General features: G+C 50.9%; 1 pseudogene; it reads right to left on the reverse strand.

Annotated features, from left to right (window-relative positions):
* LOC125518723 (uncharacterized) overlaps positions 1–14,059 on the reverse strand; it is a 64,055-nt pseudogene extending 49,996 nt beyond the window's left edge.
* Between the last annotated feature and the right edge of the window lie 8,444 nt (positions 14,060–22,503).

Below are 22,503 nucleotides of genomic sequence, written 5' to 3' on the forward strand. Positions count from 1 at the left end.
GTAGGAAAATTTTGAATTATTTCTACGTTCCCCAACAATAAATTCATGCCTTGCATGTATCCAACTGGAGTTCCTACTCCAAGTTTGAAGCATCAATGATGTTCAATTCGCCTCTCAAACGGCAAAAGATTTTTTCATCAAGCGTTTTGGTGAATATATCCGCCAATTGCTTATCGGTACGAACATGTTTAAGATCAATGTCCCCTTTAGCAACATGATCTCGGATGAAATGATGACGAACTTCAATATGCTTAGTTCGAGAATGTTGCACAGGGTTGTGAGCAATCTTAATAGCACTTTCATTGTCACAAAGCAATGGAACATGTTTCACATTGATCCCATAATCTTTAAGAGTTTGGGTCATCCAAAGTAATTGAGCACAACATGAACTGGCGGCAATGTATTCCGCTTCTGCGGTGGATAAGGATACCGAGTTTTGTTTCTTGGAGGACCAAGATACAAGAGATCTACCAAGAAATTGACAAGTACCCGAAGTGGACTTTCTATCAACCTTGTCTCCGGCATAGTCCGAGTCGGAATAGCCAACAAGATCAAAAGAGGACCTCTTAGGATACCAAATGCCAAAATTTGGTGTATGTATCAAGTATCTCACTATCCTTTTCACAACCTCAAGATGACATTCTTTGGGGGCAGCTTGATATCGTGCACACATGCACACGCTTAGCATGATATCGGGACGGGAGGCACATAGATATAGCAATGAACCAATCATAGATCGGTACACCTTTTGGTCAACCGGTTTACCATCCTTAGTCAAATCAAGATGTCCACAAGTAGGCATGGGAGTTTTCATACCTTTGCTTTCTTGCATGTTGAACTTCTTGAATAAGTCCTTTATGTAATTTATTTGAGAAACAAAGGTGCCTTCCTTAGTTTGCTTGATTTGCAAACCAAGAAAGAACTTGAGTTCACTCATCATAGACATCTCAAACTTCTCCAACATTAGCTTCCCAAACTTTTCACTAAAATGAGGGTTAGTCGAACCAAATATGATATCATCAACATAAATTTGGCACACAAATAATTCACCATTAACCCTTTTAGTAAAAAGAGTAGAATATATCTTTGCAATCTCAAAGCCTTTCTCAATAAGGAACTTGGTCAAGCATTTATACCGCACTCTAGGAGCTTGTTTAAGACCATAAAGAGCTTTGTGAAGTTTGTAAACATGATCGGGTTTCTTAGGATTGACAAAGCCGGGAGGTTGTTTAACATAAACTTCCTCCTCAATTTCACCATTTAGAAAAGCACTTTTAATGTCCATTTGGTATAAAGTGATATCATGGTGATTAGAATAGGCAAGTAAGATGCATATGGACTCAAGTCTAGCAACGGGGGCATATGTCTTACCGTAGTCCATACCTTCGACTTGAGTGTAGCCTTGGGCGACTAGATGAGCTTTGTTGTGAACGACTTGACCATCTTCGTCTTGCTTGTTGTGAAACACCCATTTGGTACCAATGATGTTGTGGTTGTTGTCGGGCTTCTCGACCAATGTCCACACTTGATTTCTCTCAAAGTTGTGTAGCTCTTCATGCATGGCGTTTATCCAATCCAGATCTTCCAATGCTTCTTCAACCTTCATAGATTCAATACTGGAGATGAATGAATGATGTTCACAAAAATTAGCCAAACGAGATTTAGAGCGAGTGATTCTCCCGGTTTGGATATCATTGTATATTTGCTCGACGGGATGGTATCTAGCGACTCTTGCTCGAACTCGTGAGAGCTTTTGTTTTGCTTGGGGTGGAACATCTTCTTCATCATCTTGTCCTTCTTCATTGTTGACGTTGTCATTTCCTTGTCATGGTGGAGAAGGAGATTGATGAGGTTCATCTTGGTGTACTTCCTCCTTTTCTTCATCTTGGTGTGTCCCACTCGTGGATGCTTCCATGTCGACTCTTAGTTCACCTTGTCATGAGGTAGAAGCTTCCACTTGGACGGACGAGGTACTCTCCTTCACCTCCGTTGGACGGATCTTGCCAATAGACAAGTCTTGGATTGCTTTCAAAGGATCTTTATCCCCTATATCAATTGGCAATTGCTCTACTTGCGAGCCGTTAGATTCATCAAACTTCACATCTACCGTCTCTTCAACCTTTCGGGTGCAATTGTTGTAGACACGGTAAGTGTGAGAGTTTGAGCCATAACCAAGTAGGAAACCTTCGTGAGATTTAGGAGCAAATTTAGAACGATGATGCTTGTCAAGAATGTAACACTTTGAGCCAAATACTCGAAAGTATCCAACTTGGGGTTTGTTACCGGTGAGGAGCTCGTATGTCGTCTTGCCGAGTAGCTTGTGAAGATACAAGCGATTTGTTGCATGACAAGCTATCTCAACGGCTTCCACCCAAAAGTGCTTTGGAGTCTTGTACTCATCAAGCATCGTCCTTGCCATCTTAATAAGAGTTCGGTTCTTCCTCTCAACAACTCCATTTTGTTGAGGCGTGTACGTAGCCCAGAACTCATGTGAAATCCCTTCTTCGTCAAGAAAGGTATCCACATTTGCATTCTTGAACTCCATTCTGTTGTCGCTGTGAACCTTCTTGATCTTCACTTCAAATTGATTTTGGGCCTTCCTAGCGAAGTTCTTGAAGATCTTTTGGACCTGCAATTTATCATCAAGAAAGAACACCCATGTAAATCTTGAAAAGTCATCAACTATAACTAGACTGAATGAGTTACCACCGAGACTCTTGTAGGCATTGGGACCGAAAAGATCCATATGAAGTAGCTCGAGCGGTCTTCTCGTGGTCATAATGTTCTTCACGGGGTGGCTTCCTCCAACTTGTTTTGCTGCTTGACAAGCACTACAAAGTCTATCCTTGTCAAATATAACATCTTTTACTCCAAGGATATGATCACCTTTAATAAGCTTATCGAGATTTCGCATGCCCACATGACCTAACCTTCTATGCCACAACCAAACTTTCGAGGATTTAGCAATTAGGAAAGTTCTAGGTTGAGCCTTTTTTAGTGAAATCAACAATGTAAAGATCACCTCTATGTGTACCGGTAAAGACCATTTTATGATTATCTCTACGAAACACTTTGCAATCTACTCCAGTAAATAGGACATTGAAACCAAAGTCAGCAAGTCTAGATACGGAAAGTAAATTGTAGCCAAGAGATTCAACGAGCATAACCAGGGCCGTCGATAGGGGTGTGCGAGGTGGGCGACCACACAGGGCCCCCAAAAAATAGGGGCCCCCAAATCCTCTATCCCTACTACATCTCTTTGGTTTCAGTCTGCGCCAGAACTTGTAGCCTTGTAGGGAGAGGTAGGGCGTCCATTCTGCTTTCATTTTTTTTTCATTTGTACTATGTGGATTTGAATCCATCTGTTGGAAGTTGCAGTCGCCGCCATGAATGAAAGCTTCTGCTCTGTCTTCCGTCGTGGGGAGGAAGATGACAAAAGGAAGGGTGAACCATTATTTGGGCCTTAGGCCTGGTAAACTAATAAAGCAAGTGCTAGGTCCATAGGTGTTTTGTTGGAGCTGCACCTAAAAGAAAAAAGTGTTTTGTTGGAGCAGAATTAGATGCTTGCAAACCTAGGACTCGAGGAGGAAATCGGCGTCTGGCGGGTATGAGCAGGAGGAGAGCAGTGCCCGGCTTCCGCATACTCCTATATTCTGTCAGAAACATCCTTGATGTGGAGGTAGTTTTTACTTTTCCATGCGAAGATCTTGTCCGGTGCGGAACTTGCATTGGGTGCTTTGGCAGATGGTGTCCCCACATGCTCCTAGGTTAATTCAAGAGTATTATTAATCATCTTTTGAATGCAGAGACATGTAGATCTCACTTGCCGTCCCAATTTGTAGAAATATAGTTTACCTATTACTATCAAGTTTCAGTTAGGAACGAGAGTTTTAGATGAGGAAAAAAAAGCTGCTGCCTGTGCCGCCAAAAGATGTTTCTATTCTACCTTGGAGACAATTGTTGTGTTCCAGTATGTCATGTTAATTCTATGAAATCGTTGGATAATCTGAACAAGAGGCGTGATTCAGGTGAAACATTTTAATATTCGTTAACAACCCAGAATCATGCCATATGTGTCTCACTGTGTGTTTTAGTTTGACAGGCTAGCTAGCCATCATTTTTTGATAACCTCCTTTTGTCCTCATGTTTAAAGCGCTTGCTCTTGTTACATGGCCTTTCGCATCGGGGCCTCAAATTCCTGGAGACGGCCCTGAGCATAACATTTTGTATGGAGCTATCATGTGAGATGGCCACCTTACCAAGGCCAACCACCTTACCCTTTGAGTTATCACCAAAAGTGACATACTTTCGAGGGCCATCGTTTTCAGCAAGCTCACAAAACATATCTTTTTCTCCGGTCATATGATCGGTACACCCACTATCAAGAACCCATTCCTTTCCTCCGACCATGTAGCCACGAATATTAGCCATAAGACCAAAGTGTCTTATTTCATCATCAAGATCATAGTCACTATCATCATCCTCATTGTAGTATCCATGTTCAACATCGTCATGTGGTGGATCAATTCCTAGAGAGAGTGATTCATTAGAAGTATGACCGTAACAATGTTCATCTCTATGAATTCTAATGACTTCGGGAATGATATTGCTAATGATTCCAACATCTCCTTTGGCACTCGTAAGATTTGTAAGCTCAAATAAACAGTCACCAAATTTGGGATCATTGGAACTCATCTTACTCAAGGGAATAGACTTATGGAGAATCTCATCTAGACTTTTCAAGGAATAATTTGGGAATCGTTCCTCTAGAAATCTCCATATGGTGTAAGCACAATCTAGAGTAGGTAAGCTAGCAATCAAATTTTTGGGCAATCCTTTCATGATAAGATTGATAGTTCTAAGATTGCGAATCATGTCAAGATCCTCATACGGTGTGGGATGCAAAGGATCAACAATGCGAGCACAAGGAATAGTAATGTACTTGGTCAAATGATATTCATTGAAATCTCAAGAATCTCATTTTTTTCACTCATGAAAGTACTCTCCATCAAGTATAGGCACTCTATGTCTAAGACTCACCAACATAGACTCATCCATCTTCCTCCAAAGGTGTTTAAACCAAGGCAATGGAGACCAATGCTCTGATACCAATTGAAAGGATCGAGAAGAGGTGTCTAGAGGGGGGTGAATAGACTCTTAGCAAGGAAAGTTGCAATTTTTAAATTCTTTAAGTTGAAGTGGAGTTTTAGCACAAGTTCAAACATTCACAATACATATCAAGCAAGCATGATAAGAGTATATGAGCAGCGGAAAGTAAATCATGCAAGTTGCAAGAATGTAAAGGGATGGGATTGGAGGGTGCAAACGCAATTGGAGACACGGAGATTTTTGGCGTGGTTCTGATAGGTGGTGCTATCGTACATCCACGTTGATGGAGACTTCAACCCACGAAGGGTAATGGTTGCGCGAGTCCATGGAGGGCTCCACCCACGAAGGGTCCATGAAGAAGCAACCTTGTCTATCCCACCATGGCCATCGCCCACGAAGGACTTGCCCCACTAGGGTAGATCTTCAAGAAGTAGGCGATCTCCTTGCCCGTACAAACTCCTTGGTTCAACTCCACAATCTTGACGGAGGCTCCCAAGTGACACCTAACCAATCTAGGAGACACCACTCTCCAAAAGGTAATAGATGGTGTGTTGATGATGAACTCCTTGCTCTTGTGCTTCAAATGATAGTCTCCCCAACACTCAGCTCTCTCTCATAGGATAGGATTTGGTAGAAAGATGATTTGAGTGGAAAGCAACTTGGGAAAGGCTAGAGATCAAGATTTATGTGGTTGGAATGGAATATCTTGACCTCAACACAAGTGTAGGTGGTTCTCTCTCAAAAAATGTATGTTGGAAGTGTAGGAATATTCTGATGGCTCTCTCTCTCAATGAAAAGTGGGTGGAGGGGTATATATAGCCTCCACACAAAATCTAACCGTTACACACAAATCACCAAACTCGTTGGGACCGAATCATAAAACTCGTTCAGATTGATTTGGTTCATAATGTGACCGTTAGGCATTTCGGTGGGACCAACATGATCAACTCGGTGGGACCGATGTGCTAGGGTGAGGGTAAAACCTCATCTCGGTTGGACCGATTACACAAACTCGGTGGGACCGATTTTGGTAATAAGCTAAACAGAGAGTTGGCTAAGCAAACTCGATGGGACCGATTTCATATTTCGGTGGGACCGAAATTAATGCAATAGGCAACAGAGAGTTTGCAAGCCCATCTCGGTGAGACCGAGATCCCATCGGTGAGACCGAATTGATTAGGGTTTCTGGCAGTGGCTATGTCAAGAGAACTCGGTGGCGCCGGATAGAAAGTTTCGGTGGGGCCGAGTTTGACTTTTGTTTTGGGTCAAATGTGGATGTGAGAAAGTGGTTGAGGGCTTTGGAGCATATCACTAAGCACTTTGAGCAAGCAACCCATTAAGCAACACCTCATCCCCTCTTAATAGTATTGGGTTTCCTATGGACTCAATGTGATCTTGGATCAGTAAAATGAAAAATGTAGAGTCCTGAGCTTTGAGCTTGAGCCAATCCTTTGTCCTTATCATCTCAAAGGGGTTCCACATCCTCTAGTCCATGCCACTCCATTGTTGAACTTATCTAAAACATACTAGATGAAAGCATTAGTCCAACAAGAGATATGTTGACATTAATTACCAAAATCACCCAGGGAGCACTTGTGCTTTCAGACCCCCTAATCTAGGACTCCCTTAGTAGCCCCTGAACTGGCCTTCAAATGATGATGCAGTATCCAGATTATGTCTTTGGCTTTTGCAAGGTTGGTTCTTCATTGTACATCGGGTGGATAACAGTCAGGACCCGACTTCCTTGCTTTGTTTTTATGACTCCTTCCCTGCCGCCTCGATTTCCACACGTTGGGTGAATGTGAACGGTCCATAATAATTTTTACCAAAAAGAAAACCTTCGGCCACACGAGGACGGCGCCTATATAAAGAGGTTAGATCCCCAAGTGCCATCCACATCATGCGGAAAACATCAAGACTAGCCACAAAAAAGCTTTAAAAACATGGCCATCGCTCCAGGCTCTTCTTCGCGCCCCCATGGCCCTCAAGAGGGTGGTTGATAGAGCTGATCAGTGTCTCATCTACAGTTGAGTCGACTCCAGACGTAGGGATATCTCCCCCTCACAGATCTAGTCCCTGTACGAACGGGATTGGCTTCGATTGGCAACGGTGTACTGGCTGAAAATTTCCCCAACCCCAATAAGGAGGAGAGGGTGTGCTTTGTTTCGTTCCTCTTGCGGGGCTTAGGATTTCTGATCCACCCCTTCCTCAGGGGTCTGTTGGAGTTTTACGGCATCCAGCTGCACAACCTTACCCCTGGTTTGATTCTACACATCTCAGGTTTCGTTGCTCTCTGTGAACTATTTCTGGGTTGCGAGGCCCATTTCGAACTATGGAGGAAGTTATTTTGCCTCGTCCCCCGCCATCGAGGGGGCTCTATATTTGGAGTGGGCGGCGCCGAATTATGGCGTATATCTGGATCAGGCTATCCTATTGGAACTCCCAAAGAGATATCTCCTGAATGGTCTTCGAAGTGGTTTTATATCGATGATGTACCACTTACAGACCCAGTTCGGCACGGCCTCCCCGAATTTTCTAGTGCGCCTTTGAAGAAATGCCTCAATTGGCGTCCCCGTAACCCCAAGGAGGAATACAGTGCGGAGATAAAAAGGTTGGTCGGCAAGGTCAGATTACTAGCTCATTCGATCTCTCAATAATCGAAGTCATGGCCATTGCAATAAAATGATGTATCCAGCCCCCTCAGTCCAGAGCAACTCCTTTGTGGTGCTATAATGGAGAAGACGACGCATCTCGTTATAGGAATAAGGGTCTGGACACCCCGACCGAATTGGCAATGATCCTGGCCGATCTATATAAGGGGAAAAAAGAAGACTTCCTCCGCTTGAACTGCCGAGAGGGTTATTCCATGACAATCCCATTGAATGGGTAAGATTTTGATTATCAGTGCTGCTTTACTGTTATCCAGGCATGCTAACCAAATTGTTTTTTGTTGTCTTTAAAACAATCATGGAGGAAGATGATCGAGGACGTTCACTGTCCTGCCCCGCAGTGAGAGGATCATAATCACACTGAAGACCTTGGCTTTTGCGAGGATCCAGATATATACATAGAGTTCGGCGATGGAGTATTTTATCAGGCGAGCCTTGATGGCTCGGAAGTGGCTATTACGGCCGACTACCCGCGCCTTTACCCCTTCTCCATTGTAACTATTCAAAGAGCTTTCTCAAAAAGAGGTCCCTACTTGCACCTTATCCATTATACTAAACTTTATTTCATAGGATCGGCGCTCGGCAAGCCGCACTCCCTTGAGAGCGGCCTCTACGCAGGGTAATCGTTCAAAACGAAAGGAAACCAGGAGCACTGTAGAGCCCCCTTCGTCTTTGAGGGAGTCCTGGATTAGGGGGTCTCCGGATAGCCGGACTGTCGGTGTACTAAAGTAGGGGTACCCTTAGTACCCCGAACTTGTGCACGGGCAGTCGTAGCGTCCCGCGGCAAGGCCTGCCAGGTCACCGCCAAGATCCTCCGTGGTCCCTTTGAAGACCATTCAAGAACAAAGTACTCAAGACAAGACCCCGGCAAGAGGAGCTTGCCGGGAAGAAGGCAAGACCCCGGCAAGAGGAGCTTGCCGGGAAGGCCATCAGAAGCATCCCAAGGCCCCGGCAAGAGGCGCTTGCCGGGAAGGCCATCCAAGGCATTCCAAGGAACTTGCCGTGGCGCGCTATGCGCCCCGACAAGGCCCGGTGAGCGACAAGCTCCCGGAAGCGACAAGTCGACGGCCGCGGCAAGGCGCTTGCCGCGGCAAGCCCCCACTCCACGCCCGCGCTCCAGCACATCCACTCACGTGTCGCTCCGGGGCCCCTCCCAAGCGCACGTGGCAGGAGGCTGTGCAGCTAGGGGTGTGCGGTGGCGCGCAGGCGCTGACAAGACAACCATCGTGGCAAGACGGTGGCGTCCCTAGCGGTCCCTTTCGGTGCTGTCTAGGCGACACAGACGGGCATTTAATGCCCTTGTCCCCTGCCGTCAGGGTTAGGTATGATAACACTGTAGCAGCTAGCTGTGCCTACTACAGCACCTAGCTGTGCCTACCCACGGCACCCTTTTCCACTTTTGCCCTCCGTTGCCCTATGTCGGTAACCCCTTGAGCATATAAAAGGAGGCCCGGGGCAACGTAGAGAGGGGTTCAGCAATCCCACACACTCACGCTCGGTCTCGCTCCTGAGCTAGAAATCAATACCAATCCACAAAGCAGGAGTAGGGTTTTACGCATCCGTGCGGCCCGAACCTGGGTAAATCGCTCGCGTGCTTCTCATTGATTTACTCCTCGCACGACCAACCGCCCGCGTGCTTCGCCTCGATCTGCTCTTTGCGCAACCTCCGCCCCCCGCCGAACCAAAAGGGACCCGGTCCGCCGGTCCCATAGGTGCCCGTGGATCAGAAACCCCGGCATCTCTGGAGCGCCAGGTAGGGGGCGTCGAAGTTGTGTGAACCAGATCCGGCGTTCTCGCGGGCTAGATCTTCATCTTCTTCATCCATCTTCGCCATCTTCATCAACATGCCACCGAAGAAGAAAGTTTCGGAGGCAGCTGCTCCGTCCGCGCCGAGCCACCCACCGCCGGAGCAAACGGATGGTGGGGCAGGCGCCGGCGGAAGGGCACGCATCGACGAGGGAACTCTCGGTGCTGCCAGGTCCCAGGGCAAGGCTGCGCTGCCCATCGGCGGCGTGGCCGGCTCCCACAACGATCGGGCGCACTCCAAGACCTCGGTGTCCGTGCATGCACCGCGCCCATCTCAGGAGACGCGGGACCGGCAGCGTCATGGTACTCACGGTACCATGCACTCGCTGGATCAAGATCGAGCTGGATCTTGGAGCGCCCAAGACCACCATGCACGTCAACACCCCCAGAACAGATAAGTTGCCGAAGCCTGAGCAACCAGATCTCTGATTTTTGAGTTATCTCCCCTGGGCGGCCGCCCTTTGTGTGGAAAGCCTGTGCGCGGAGGAGCCAACTCGTAGCTGGCTGCGCCCTTGCGTTGTTTCGAGCTTGCTCAACAACATTAGGTGAGCTGCGGCTAGTTGCTACACTAGGCGCGCCCTTGCATTGTTTCGAGCCTGCTCAACAGCGTAAGTTAGCTGCGGCTAGTTACTTAACTAGCCGTGCCCTTACTTTGCTTCGAGCCCCGCTCAGCAACTTAAGTGAGCTGCAGCTAGCTGTGACAAGGTTTCTTGCCGGTAGCGGCACCGCCAGCAGCCTGCTGACGTTCCGCACTCAGCGCTCGCGGCCCTGGTGCCTGCGCCGGCAAGTTCCCTAAAAGCGTGGGGTAAAAACACACAAAGTTGACGCCGAAGTGGGAAGGCCCTTACCGGGTGAAACGAGTCACTGGGCCTGGCGCTATCCGCCTTGAGACCGAAGATAGCATCCCAGTGAGTAATTCCTGGAGCATCGAGCATCTTCGTAAGTTTTACCCGTAAGGCGTGGTTGTTGGAACCCGTTCCGGCAACCACCTCTTGTACAAAGTCTTGCCGCTGTTGCATGTAATCCTTTGTACGAGGCCGGGCGCAGATCCCGTGCGCAGCAGAGCTCGCGTGCTCCGCACATTTTGTCGATTTTATGCTTTTTGTTTTCTGGCATATATGATCTGACATTTGTGCAGCACCAACCCCACGGTGAGTGATAACGAGCCGCAAGGCTCTATATCTTTATTTTCTCTTCTTTCTGTTCTTCCAAGGAAAGAAAGGTTCCCCCGCCCACAAGTTTGCCGGGGGGGGGGGGGGGAAGGGAGAAGAAAAGGGTATGGACCAGGCGTCGTTCAAGAATTTCGTCTTGCCGGGAAGCAAACGACAGAAAAGCTAAGTTGCCAAAGTTTGAGCAGCCAAATTTTTTAAATTTCAAGTTATCTCCCTTGAACGACTGCACTTTGTATGGGAAACCTGTGCGCGGAGGAGCCAACTCGTAGCTGGCTGCGCCCTTGCGTTGTTTCGAGCTCGCTCAACAACATTAGGTGAGCTGCGGCTAGTTGCTACACTAGCCGCGCCCTTGCATTGTTTTGAGCCTGCTCAACAACGTAAGTTAGCTGCGGCTAGTTGCTTAACTAGCTGCGCCCTTACTTTGCTTCGAGCCCCGCTCAGCAACTTAAGTGAGCCGCAGCTGGCTGCGACAAGGTTTCTTGCTGGTAGCGGCACCGCCGGTTCCGCACCCAGCGCTCGCGGTCCGGATGCCTGCACCGGCAAGTTCCCTAAAAGCATAGGGCAAAAACATACAAAGGGAGGAGTCAAGTAAAGGGAATAACATTGCAATGGCTACCCAGAAGAAAGTTATATTACAAAATAGCTTGTCGCAGCTCTAATAAATGTTTTCTATGACATAGCTAGCAGCGACAAGGAAAGAAGGAAGCCGGCGGCCTAGTCGACGCGGTCGCCCTCAACCCTCTTGATCCCGCTCACCTTGTCCACAATGGGTGCGACAAGGGCCTTGAGCTCCTCCTGATCGATATCAGGCGGCAAGGATCTGAGGACGTTGTGGAGGCGGAGGCCTGGATTGCGGAAGGCCACCTTCATCAACACCTTCTGAAGGGCTCCCGCACAGATCTCGCGCGACTCGTCGGCCAGCCGCTTCGGGATCTCATCCCGGAGCCGCTGGAGCGCCGTCGCCACGCCTTGGAAGAACATAGTGAGCTTGGCGCTAGGCTGGAGGTTCTCGTCAGAGGAGTACCCGAAGTCCTCCACCCCCAGCTGCGCCAGCTCCTTATCGATGTCCCCGGCGGCGTTCACGAGGCTCTCCGTCCAGTGCTCCACCGTATCCCTAAAGGTGTTTTGGGTGGTGGCAGCACTCTCCAGCAACGCCTTGTCGGCATCGATCTCCTTCTTCAGGGCCGCCTCCCGCTCCTTGGCGCCGTCCAGCGCCTTGGTCAAAGCGACCAGCCTCGACTCGAGGGCGGCGTTGGAGTCCTTGGTGGCGCTGAGCTCTTCGCCATATGCTTTGCGGTCAGCCTCCAGCTGCACCACCTTCATCTCCAGCACCTTTTTGGCGGCCTCAGCAGCGGCGGCAGCGTCCTCCGCTTGCTTAAGGGCTCCGCCAAGCTTCTCCTCGCGCGCGGCAAGCTCCTCCTCGTGAGCGTCGAGGTTGACCTTCCGCTGCGCCAGCTCGCCATCCTTCGCGGCTAGCTTCACAGCGGCCAGTCGCTGCAGCTCTTCGGCTTCGGCCTTCTCGAGGAGAAAGGCCTTCTTCGCTTCAGCGAGCTGCTCCCGCTCCTCCGCCAGGGATCGGAGAGCTTCCCGGTGGAAACCCCCGAGCTCGTCTGCGCGCTTCTCAATGTCTGCTCCCGCCTTCGCGACAAGCGCCTCGCGGGATTCCATCTTGGCTTGTCGCGCGCGGTAGAGCGACATCAACCTGCGCAGCAGCCGCTCCTCTTCGGGCTCGTTGCTGCTGCTGCTCGGCGCGTCGACCAGCTTCAGACCCGCGGAGGCAAGCACTTCCCCGTCGAAGACCTCCCCCTCGACCGGCGCCCTGGATCTTGACGCCCAGGGGAGGTTGATGAAGACGCCTTCGCCGGCCTTCAAGTAAGCGCCCGGCTGGGACTCCTCGGTACTTGGCGCTGCGGCTTCGGCGGATGGGTCGGCGGTCGGCGTAGCGCCTGGCGCTCCTGCGGCCCCAGGGCCGTCAGTACGATCGCCAGATTCCTTGCCAGTTGCCGCGGCACCAGCCTTGGCGGCCTCGGTGCCGGCGGCGTCTCCAGCACCGACAGCTTCGTCGGCAGCGACCTCTATCTCCATCTGCTCTGCAGCGGATGGATCTGACGGCCGGCAAAGGGGAGAAGAGTCAAACAAGATCCAGCCAAAAACTCAAAAAGATCAGAAGAAGAAGAATCCAAGGGAAGTTTTGAAGCAAGAAGATTACCTGCGCTGGGCTCGGTGGCGATGGTCTCCGCCGCTAGGGGGATGCTGGTGCCGTCCCTTGGCGGAGAGCTTCCCCTTGCCGGAGAGCCACCCCCTGCCGGAGAATCTCTTGCCGGAGAATTTTCCCTGGGCGGCGTAGTTGAAGCAGATGGCATTCCGGGGACTGTCTCCGGACACTCCTGGTGAGGCTGCTCTGCTCCTACACAAGTCAACAAGCAGATATCAGCAAAGACAAGTACCCATGCGCGCCTCACCGTGGCAAATAGTTCACACACTTACGCTGGGGGCTGCCATGGAGGAAAGTCGCCAGGTCGGCAAGGTTGTCTCAGGCGCGCCACCTGCTGTCGCAATGGGCACGTCCTCGATGATGACCGCCGGGGCCTTAGTTCTCTTTGCCGCTCTCTGGGCCAGAGTCCTAAAAAGGAGCAGGTTCAGGGAAAAGCAATTGAGAAACAAGAACAACAGCAAAAACCGAAGAAATGCGAGTGCAGCAAGAGAAGCTTACTCTTCTTCATCCTCCTCGTTGGAGCTCAGCGCGGAGAAGTCGAAGCCCGGCGCGCTCCCAGAGCAAGGAGGCGGAGGAGAAGCTTCCCTTGGCCGCTTAGCAGGAGCAGTGGTGGCGGTCTGAGAAGACCCTGCCCCGACAGTCGGCGCGGCACGGGAAGCGGCAGGGGCCGAAGCGGTGGTCTGGCTGGACCCCGCTCCAGGTTCCGTCGTAGCATGAGGCGCTCCCGCGGCAACGGTGTTTGCTGCGGTCGAGCGCGTCACGCGGCGTGGTGACTGTTGACCCGCTTGCCGCTCCGCCACGTCACCAACCTTGCGGAGACGCCTTCTGGGCGGCGTTGGGGGCTCTGCCTCTGGTGGGCTGTCCGGAGGCAAGGAGGAAGAGGAGTCGATTTGCCGCGAGCTGCCCGTATCTTTGGCAGGCTCGCCCGGCTCGGCGTCTTGCCCGGCAAGTCCCTCCTTGCCGGCAGGCTCCCCTTGCTCGCCACAGCTCGCCACTTCTACCGCGTCTGCTTCCGCGGTGGTGAACACAAACTCGCCCGCGGCTATGGCTTCCGTTGCCTCCTCCAGCCTGGTGGCGATGCGCGCCATCTCCGTGTCGGTGGTGTCGCGGGTAAGGCCGTCCTTCTCGTCGGCACGAACCGCCACTTCCACCAAGTTGTCGAAGAAGTGCTGCACGACCTCGTCGGCAGGCTCCTGCCAAGTTGGCACAATCCCGTGCGAGTCGCATTCCGGCATCATTGCACGGATGCGGTCGAGCGCGGAGTTGTTGCACAAAGGCACGACACCCCCCGGCAACCTGAACACCTCGAGATGCTGGGGGTCATATCTGAACAGCTCCTGCAGCATCGCATGGAGCCCCAGAACTGTGAAGTTGTAGTTGAAGCCCGGCCGCAGCCTCATAATGTCCGCCGCGTTCTTGAACTCCCAAGTTGGCCTCCCCCGCTCTTGCAGGGGGGCGATGCGGCGGCGGAGGAAGTCTACGCCAACCGCGCCGACAGTGAGCCCGGCATTCCGGAGGCGCAGGATCCTGGTGACGGCGATCCCCAGCCTGTCGTCCTCCAGGGCCAGGTCGCTCCAGTCGTCGCCGCGCGCCACCGGGGTTTGGCGCCGGGCGGTGAAAGGCTGCGGACTCTCCTCGACAATCCAGCACCCATCAGCCCTCCACTCCTCCCACTTGCCGCGGAACTCTCCCTCCAGGTAGGTCTCCTTCTTGCCGGTCCTTGAGATCCAGGCGATCCCGCCGGATAGAGGCTCTCCTCTCTCTACTCGAGGAGTGAAGAAATGGCGGAAGAGGGCTACGTTGGGAAGAACTCCGACAAAGTTTTCGCAGAGATGCGCGAAAACTGCCATCGTCAGAACGGCGTTGGGGTTGAAGTCGAGGAGATGGAATCCATAGGTGTTCATGATGTCGCAGAAGAAATCCGAGAAGGGCGGGCAGAGCCCGCAATAGAAGAACAACGCGAAGAAGGCGTACCCATTTGGAGCAGTCTTACAGGCGGCGGCGGGGAGAACCCTTGTGCGCGGATGCGCGCGCGTCTCCGCCGACCAGAACAGAGAATAGTCCGCCCTCAGCTCCTTCGCGCCGAGCCTGGGGGGGATAATGGCCCGCGTCTTCCGCAGCGCTGCGAGCCGCTGCGCCTCGGTCGTCTTCACGGTCTTCCCCCTGTCGGCTTTTGGAGCCATGGCGGAAGCAGTGAAGGGGGTCGACGGCGTTGGTGGTGCTGGCGGCGGTGGAGGGCGGAGCGCTGCTCTCTCTCTCTGCTTTGGGGAGGCGAGAGGGCGGCAGAGATTTCCGAGATTGGGAACGGCAATGGGCGAATCAGCCAACCGCCCCTGTTTCCCCTGCTTTTAAAGGGGGGAGGGGGGGGGCAGACGTTCCACATTTCGAGAAAAGGAACCCCCACGACCTCTCCCATGACGCCGCATTCAACGCGTGCCGTTCGGGGGGAGGGCCTGGTGGATGCGGAGGAAGATTCGGCGTAACCTAGGCCGCACGTGCCCGTGCACTGTTTTGGGCCTGGCCCAACAGCGCTCGACACCGTGTCTGGCCCAGGCCCGGGGGCTCCTGTCGGTGTACTAAAGTAGGGGTACACTTAGTACCCCGAACTTGTGCACGGGCAGTCGCAGCGTCCCGCGGCAAGGCCTGCCAGGTCACCGCCAAGATCCTCCGTGGTCCCTTTGAAGACCATTCAAGAACAAAGTACTCAAGACAAGACCCCGGCAAGAGGAGCTTGCCGGGAAGAAGGCAAGACCCCAGCAAGAGGAGCTTGCCGGGAAGGCCATCAGAAGCATCCCAAGGCCCCGGCAAGAGGCGCTTGCCGGGAAGGCCATCCAAGGCATTCCAAGGAACTTGCCGCGGCGCGCTATGCGCCCCGACAAGGCCCGGTGAGCGACAAGCTCCCGGAAGCGACAAGTCGACGGCCGCGGCAAGGCGCTTGCCGCGGCAAGCCCCCACTCCACGCCCGCGCTCCAGCACATCCACTCACGTGTCGCTCCGGGGCCCCTCCCAAGCGCACGTGGCAGGAGGCTGTGCAGCTAGGGGCGTGCGGTGGCGCGCAGGCGCTGACAAGACAACCATCGTGGCAGGACGGTGGCGTCCCTAGCGGTCCCTTTCGGTGCTGTCTAGGCGACACAGACGGGCATTTAATGCCCTTGTCCCCTGCCGTCAGGGTTAGGTATGATAACACTGTAGCAGCTAGCTGTGCCTACTACAACACCTAGCTGTGCCTACCCACGGCACCCTTTTCCACTTTTGCCCTCCGTTGCCCTATGTCGGTAACCCCTTGAGCATATAAAAGGAGGCCCGGGGCAACGTAGAGAGGGGTTCAGCAATCCCACACACTCACGCTCGGTCTCGCTCCCGAGCTAGAAATCAATACCAATCCACAAAGCAGGAGTAGGGTTTTACGCATCCGTGCGGCCCGAACCTGGGTAAATCACTCGCGTGCTTCGCTTCGATTTACTCCTCGCACGACCAACCGCCCGCGTGCTTCGCCTCGATCTGCTCTCTGCGCAACCTCCGCCCCCCGCCGAACCAAAAGGGACCTGGTCCGCCGGTCCCATAGGTGCCCGTGGATCAGAAACCCCGGCACGGACTATATTCTTTGGCCGGACTGTTGGGGAACGTAGCAGAATTTTAAAATTTTCTACGCATCACCAAGATCAATCCATGGAGTCATCTAGCAACGAGGGAGAGGGGAGTGCATCTACATACCCTTTGTGACGCCCCGAGACCGATGTGCCAGGTGTCTTCCAGTCATTCGCTGTCGTTGTCATGTCTTTTGCTTGCGTGTTGCATCTTATCATGTCATCATGTGCATTGCATCATCATGTTTTCTAAACCTGCATCCGTCCGGGTTTCCCCAGTTCCGTCTGTTGTCCATTCCGAGTCCAACCACACTTGCACGCGCCCGCGGCACCTCCGAAATATTATTTTATAAGTGGCTGGAAAATGTTCTTGGATTGGGGTGAAAGTTGGCGTGCGGTCTTATTTTAGTGTAGATAGATCACCTGTCAAGTTTCATCGCATTCGGAGTTCGTTTGATAGCCCAACCGTTAAACTATAGCGGCAGTATAGCCGGTCACATGTCGGACGTTTTCGGCCTCCGGAAACAGATGTCGGGCCCTCTCTCTCTCTTCTCCCCCTCGCAGTCTCGCCACAGCCCACCTAGTCCACCCTCCTTCCCCTCTTCGCTTCCGGAGTTATCCGATGCGACCGCACGGTCCGAAACCCTCTCTGCACAGTGCATCAAACCCCTCGCGCACATCCGAAAATTGTCCCGGACCCGACCCGGACAGTCGTCACCGTTGGATCCGGATCATCCCCAAACGTCTGCAAAACATCACCGTTTTCCTATTCAGAATCCCTAACTATATTTTTTGCGACCGTCCGATTGCGATCGTAGGGACGTGATAGCCCCTACCCAATTCCTAGCTGCTATTTATAGCAGATGAAACCCTACCTAAACTAGCCAACCCTAATTTCTAGGGATCCTCCCCTGTCCAATCCTCGCCGCCGCCATCTTCCCCTTGTTTTCAGTGCCACCAAATCAACACTGCAGCCAACCACAAACCTCCCCTGGTCTCCTCCTCGTTGTCCCATCGAACCAATCCCCTCCCGATCCAGAAAACCACCATCGCCACTGCTCCTCCTCAATTTTCCACGCCCAACCAACCGCCGCCACCCTCTCCCTTGTTTTCCTCACCAGCAACAGCATGAGGCAGCGCTTCCCCTCGTCTCTCTCCACGCCCGTGGCTGAGGAGGAGCGCTCGGCCTCATCTCGTCGCCCCGGCCTTGTGCAGCTCCTCGTCGCCTCTCTTCTTCCCCGCTGCTCTCTCTCCCTCTCTCTGTAGCATCTCTGGTGCCTCACTTCTCTCTCTCTCTCACAGGACCACGCCGGCGACCGGAGCAGCCGCCCTTGCCTCTGGACCCGCGCCCAGTCTTCGTTCCCGTGCCGCTCGTCGCGTGGCCTCTGCTCTCTGCCGGACCTCCCCCTGTTTGGCTTCTACCAGCGCGCCCTTCCTCCTCCTCGTCGTTCATCACCTGGCTGCCGGAGTCGCAAAAGACCGCCAAGCCCCCCATGGTCGCCAGGACCTTTCCCGACCTCGATCCGCCAAGTCCGCCGGCGGGAACGGCCTTCACCGCTCGGATCCGTCAATGCCTCGACCTGCCGCTTCGGATTCCGACGACCCCAGTTCGCCGTTGCCGCGCCGAGACCCGCTGCCGCCTCGCCGTTGACCTTCAACGCCGCCGTTCTGGTTCTGTCAAGCAGAGGACGAGCATCGCCTGGGCTGCCTCCCTCGCACGCGTGTGGGCCAGCCTCGCCCCGGCTCCAGCAGCGCCCTCCGTTCCCTGGGCCGGCCCTTCTCCTCCTCTGCTGTGCCGACCTGGGCCAGGGCCCGTGGGTGAGCAGGCCCTCCCTCTAGTCTCCTGTGCACCTGGCCCAGCAGTTTTGGCCCATGTCATGTTTTTTTCCTCTAGACGATTTTGACTATTATCTAGAGATTTGCTAGTTTTGCAGAAACACCCTTTAACTTCATGCATATTTTAACTCACAAACTAAGCATCACATGTAAAAACTTTGTATATGAAACTTGCTTAGTTTTTCATCTAGTTTAATAATATGCAACTTTCATCTATGTTTTAAATGTTTAAAATGTTGTTTGTTTAAATTTTCTTAAATAACTTGTTAAAATGATTTAATTCATATCTAAATAACCGTAACTCCGAATTTAATAAACTTTATATGTAAATGGGGTAGAATTTTGCCTAGTTTAACATGGTGGCATCATCTTGCATGGTTAACAACTCTAAAATATGGTTTAGGGAAGAACAGTACCAAACCTAATAAATGCACATGAGGATTTTCCGGAATTATTGTTTGTTGTTCCCGGCCTCATTTAAACTTGACTAGATAGGTAGTTTTGCTTTGCTTCACCCTCTTGCCATGTTTAACAACATTTAATATTGTTGGGTACATAAACGAGAGAGAACTAAATAAGTCACGTGGTGTTTCGTCAATATGCAACGGAGTTGCATATTGAACTCCACTTAATTTGTAGAATTGCTTGTGCACTTTGCCATGCCATGCTTCATTAAACCGGACATGCATCATACTTGGTTGTGCATCATGCCATGGTCATGTGTTGGTTGTTTACTATGTTGTTTGCTCCTTTCCGGTGTTACTTCTTCGGGTTGGTTCCGATAACGTCGCATTTCTGAGGATCCGTTCGACTACGTCCGTTTGTCTTCTTCATGGACTCGTTCTTCTTCCTTGCGGGATCTCAGGCAAGATGACCATACCCTCGAAATCACTTCTATCTTTGCTTGTTAGTTGCTCGCTCTTTTGCTATGCCTATGCTGCGATACCTACCACTTGCTTATCATGCCTCCTATATTGTTGAACCAAGTCTCTAACCCACCTTGTCCTAGCAAACCGTTGATTGGCTATGTTACCGCTTTGCTCAGCCCCTCTTATAGCGTTGTTCGTTGCAGGTGAAGATTGAAGTTTGTTCCTTGTTGGAACATGTTTACTTGTTGGGATATCACAATATATCTTATTTAATTAATGCATCTATATACTTGGTAAAGGGTGGAAGGCTCGGCCTTTTGCCTAGTGTTTTGTTCCACTCTTGCCGCCCTAGTTTCCGTCATATGGGTGTTATGTTCCCAGATTTTGCGTTCCTTACGCGGTTGGGTAATAATGGGAACCCCTTGACAGTTCGCCTTGAATAAAGCTCTTCCAGCAATGCCCAACTTTGGTTTTACCATTCCCACCTAGCCTCTTTTTCCCTTGGGTTTCGCGGACTCAAGGGTCATCATTATTTTACCCCCCGGGCCAGTGCTCCTCTGAGTGTTGGTCCAAACTGGAGCCCCTTGCAGCGCCACCTCGGGGAAACTTGAGGGCTGGTTTTAGTTGTACGGACTGCTCATCTGAGTGTGCCCTGAGAACGAGATATGTGCAGCTCCGATCGGGATTTGTCGGCACATTCGGGCGGTGTTGCCGGATTTGTTTTAACTTGTCGAAGTTGTCTTGTAGAACCGGGATGCCGAGTCTGATCGGAATGTCTCGGGAGAAGGTATATCCTTCGTTGACCCTGAGAGCTTGTCATGGGCTAAGTTGGGACTCCCCTGCAGGGATTTTAACTTTTGAAAGCCGTGCCCGCGGTTATGGGCAGATGGGAATTTGTTAACGTCCGGTTGTAGAAAACCTGAAGTTGACCTTAATTAAAATGCATCAACCGCGTGTGTAACCGTGATGGTCTCTTTCCGGCGGAGTCCGGGAAGTGAACATGGTGTTGGAGTTATGTTTGACGTAGGTTGTTCTAGGATCACTTCTTGATCATAGTTTCTCGATCGTGCTTTGCCTTCTCTTCTCGCTCTCATTTGCGTATGTTAGCCACCATATATGCTAGTCGCTTGCTGCAGCTCCACCTCATACCTTTACCTTACCCATAAGCTTAAATAGTTTTGGTCGCGAGGGTGTGAGATTGCTGAGTCCCTGTGACTCACAGACACTTCCAAAACCAGCTTGCAGGTGCCGATGAGTCCTTGCAGATGACGCAACCAAGCTCAGGAGGAGCTCGATGAAGATCTTGTCCTTTGTGTTGTTTCGTTCTAGTTGATCAGTAGTGGAGCCTAGTTGGGGTCGATCAGGGATCTGTGTAGCATTTGGGGTATTATTCTTTTATTTTGGGTTCCGTAGTCGGACCTTGATTGTATTTGGTTGAGGTAATGCTTTATTTATGTAATTGTGTGAAGTGGCGATTGTAAGCCAACTATGTATCTCTTTCCTTTATGTATTACATGGGTTGTGTGAATATTACCTCACTTGCGACATTGCTTTCAATGCGGTTATGCCTCTAAGTCGTGCTTCGACACGTGGGAGATATAGCCGCATCGAGGGCGTTACAAGTTGGTAATCAGAGCCTTCCCCGACCTTAGGAGCCCCACTGCTTGATCGTTTTTAGCAGCCGTTGTTGAGTCTAGAAAAATGTTTTGAGTCATTTAGGAATTATATATCGGAGGGATTAGGAATTCTTTTTACTCCCCAGTCCCTTCATCGCTCTGGTAAGGCATCCTGACGTAGAGTTTTGACTCTGCTCTTCTCAAATTTCACAAAAATAAAAATTTAGGATCACGCGGGTATCTTGGAATCGTTCCGATCGATTTGTGACGAGAACATTGTTCTTGGTGCCTCCTATCATTTAGGGGTTGTGACAGTGTCCCGGGGAGTTGAGCTCCGAGGTGTTGTCGTCACAATTTTATCGTTGCAGTTCTGGAATACCCGAGTCTAGTTCGCCGACATCGAAAATCTCTTTTATGCAGTTGTTGGTGAGATAACCTCGACGCCACCCAGTACTGGGGCGGGAGTTCGGGAGTATTGCCATAACTTGTATAACGGATGCTTTTCGAAGGTTGAGGTAGATGATTTCCAAAGGTTTCTTGGTTATGTGTTGAAGGATGGATACAGCTGGATGTAGGATTTGCTAGATTTGGGTGAGATATTATGCTTCCCCTGTATCCCCAACACCTGATTGCATAACCGGAAAATTGCGGGAGTTTATAAGTGGGAATTCAAGTAGCTCTTAGGATATCTTTCCGACAGATGTATGATATGAAATTGGGGTTCGACGTCTAGTGGTCCGCCTATTCACGGTCGGTTTTACAGTGGTCTCGTTGTGTCTTAAAGAGTCCTTGGCTATGCCGACTCAGGGATGCTTCGTATGTCATGTGCATTGCCTTGTACATGATGGTGCTGTACGATCGAGCCCGTGTAGGCCCCACCTCGAAAACTTCGGACGAAATCTCTATCATATGTTTGTTCCGGCTTATTTTGCAAGCCAATCCTTTGTTTTGTTTTTTTTGAGTTGTGGTATTCGAGTTGCTTCGAAGTCAAATGTTGATTCCATCCCTTGTCTAAGTGGTGTTCTCATATTCCTATGTGAATACTAATCCTTCTTGGTAATCAAGATTGTCATGTCAACCCTTTTCAACCGGCGTGTTTTCTCTTCAAGTGGTTTCGATCATTTCAACATCAGCAAGATCAAGTTTTAGTTTTTCTCAACGGTATTTGTTTCATCCGTCTCCAAGTTGCCTTTGTTTTTTCCCACCCACCCACCCCTTTTCTTCAGGGACTAAGATTTCTTAATCAAGTATCCTTTTATTCATGAGAAGTCTCTCCATTCTTTTTCCTTCATGTTCTTACCCGGTGGTTCTCAAGAATATGTTCTACTAGTTCGTCATTCTTCATTCTTTTCTTCTCCGGTGGATTCAATTCAAGCTTTGATGTTGATCATATCCTTTTTCCTTGTTTCAAATACCTTCTCATACCGGTGCACCTCATAATAATTCACTTCTCGCTATTCTGTTGCTCCGGAGTGCTAAAAATATCTCGGATGATTCGTTTCCATTCTCAATCCGTTCAAGATATTTCGAGGATGTTATCTCATTCAAGCCATTTAATTCAACCGGTGCATTCTCTCTTTTAAATCATTCAAAGGTGTTTCTTTTCAATGGGCCTTAACACACA

Source organism: Triticum urartu, chromosome 7A, assembly GCF_056163025.1.
Source record: "Triticum urartu cultivar PI428250 chromosome 7A, HENAU_Tu73, whole genome shotgun sequence".
NCBI classification, from domain to species: domain Eukaryota; kingdom Viridiplantae; phylum Streptophyta; class Magnoliopsida; order Poales; family Poaceae; genus Triticum; species Triticum urartu.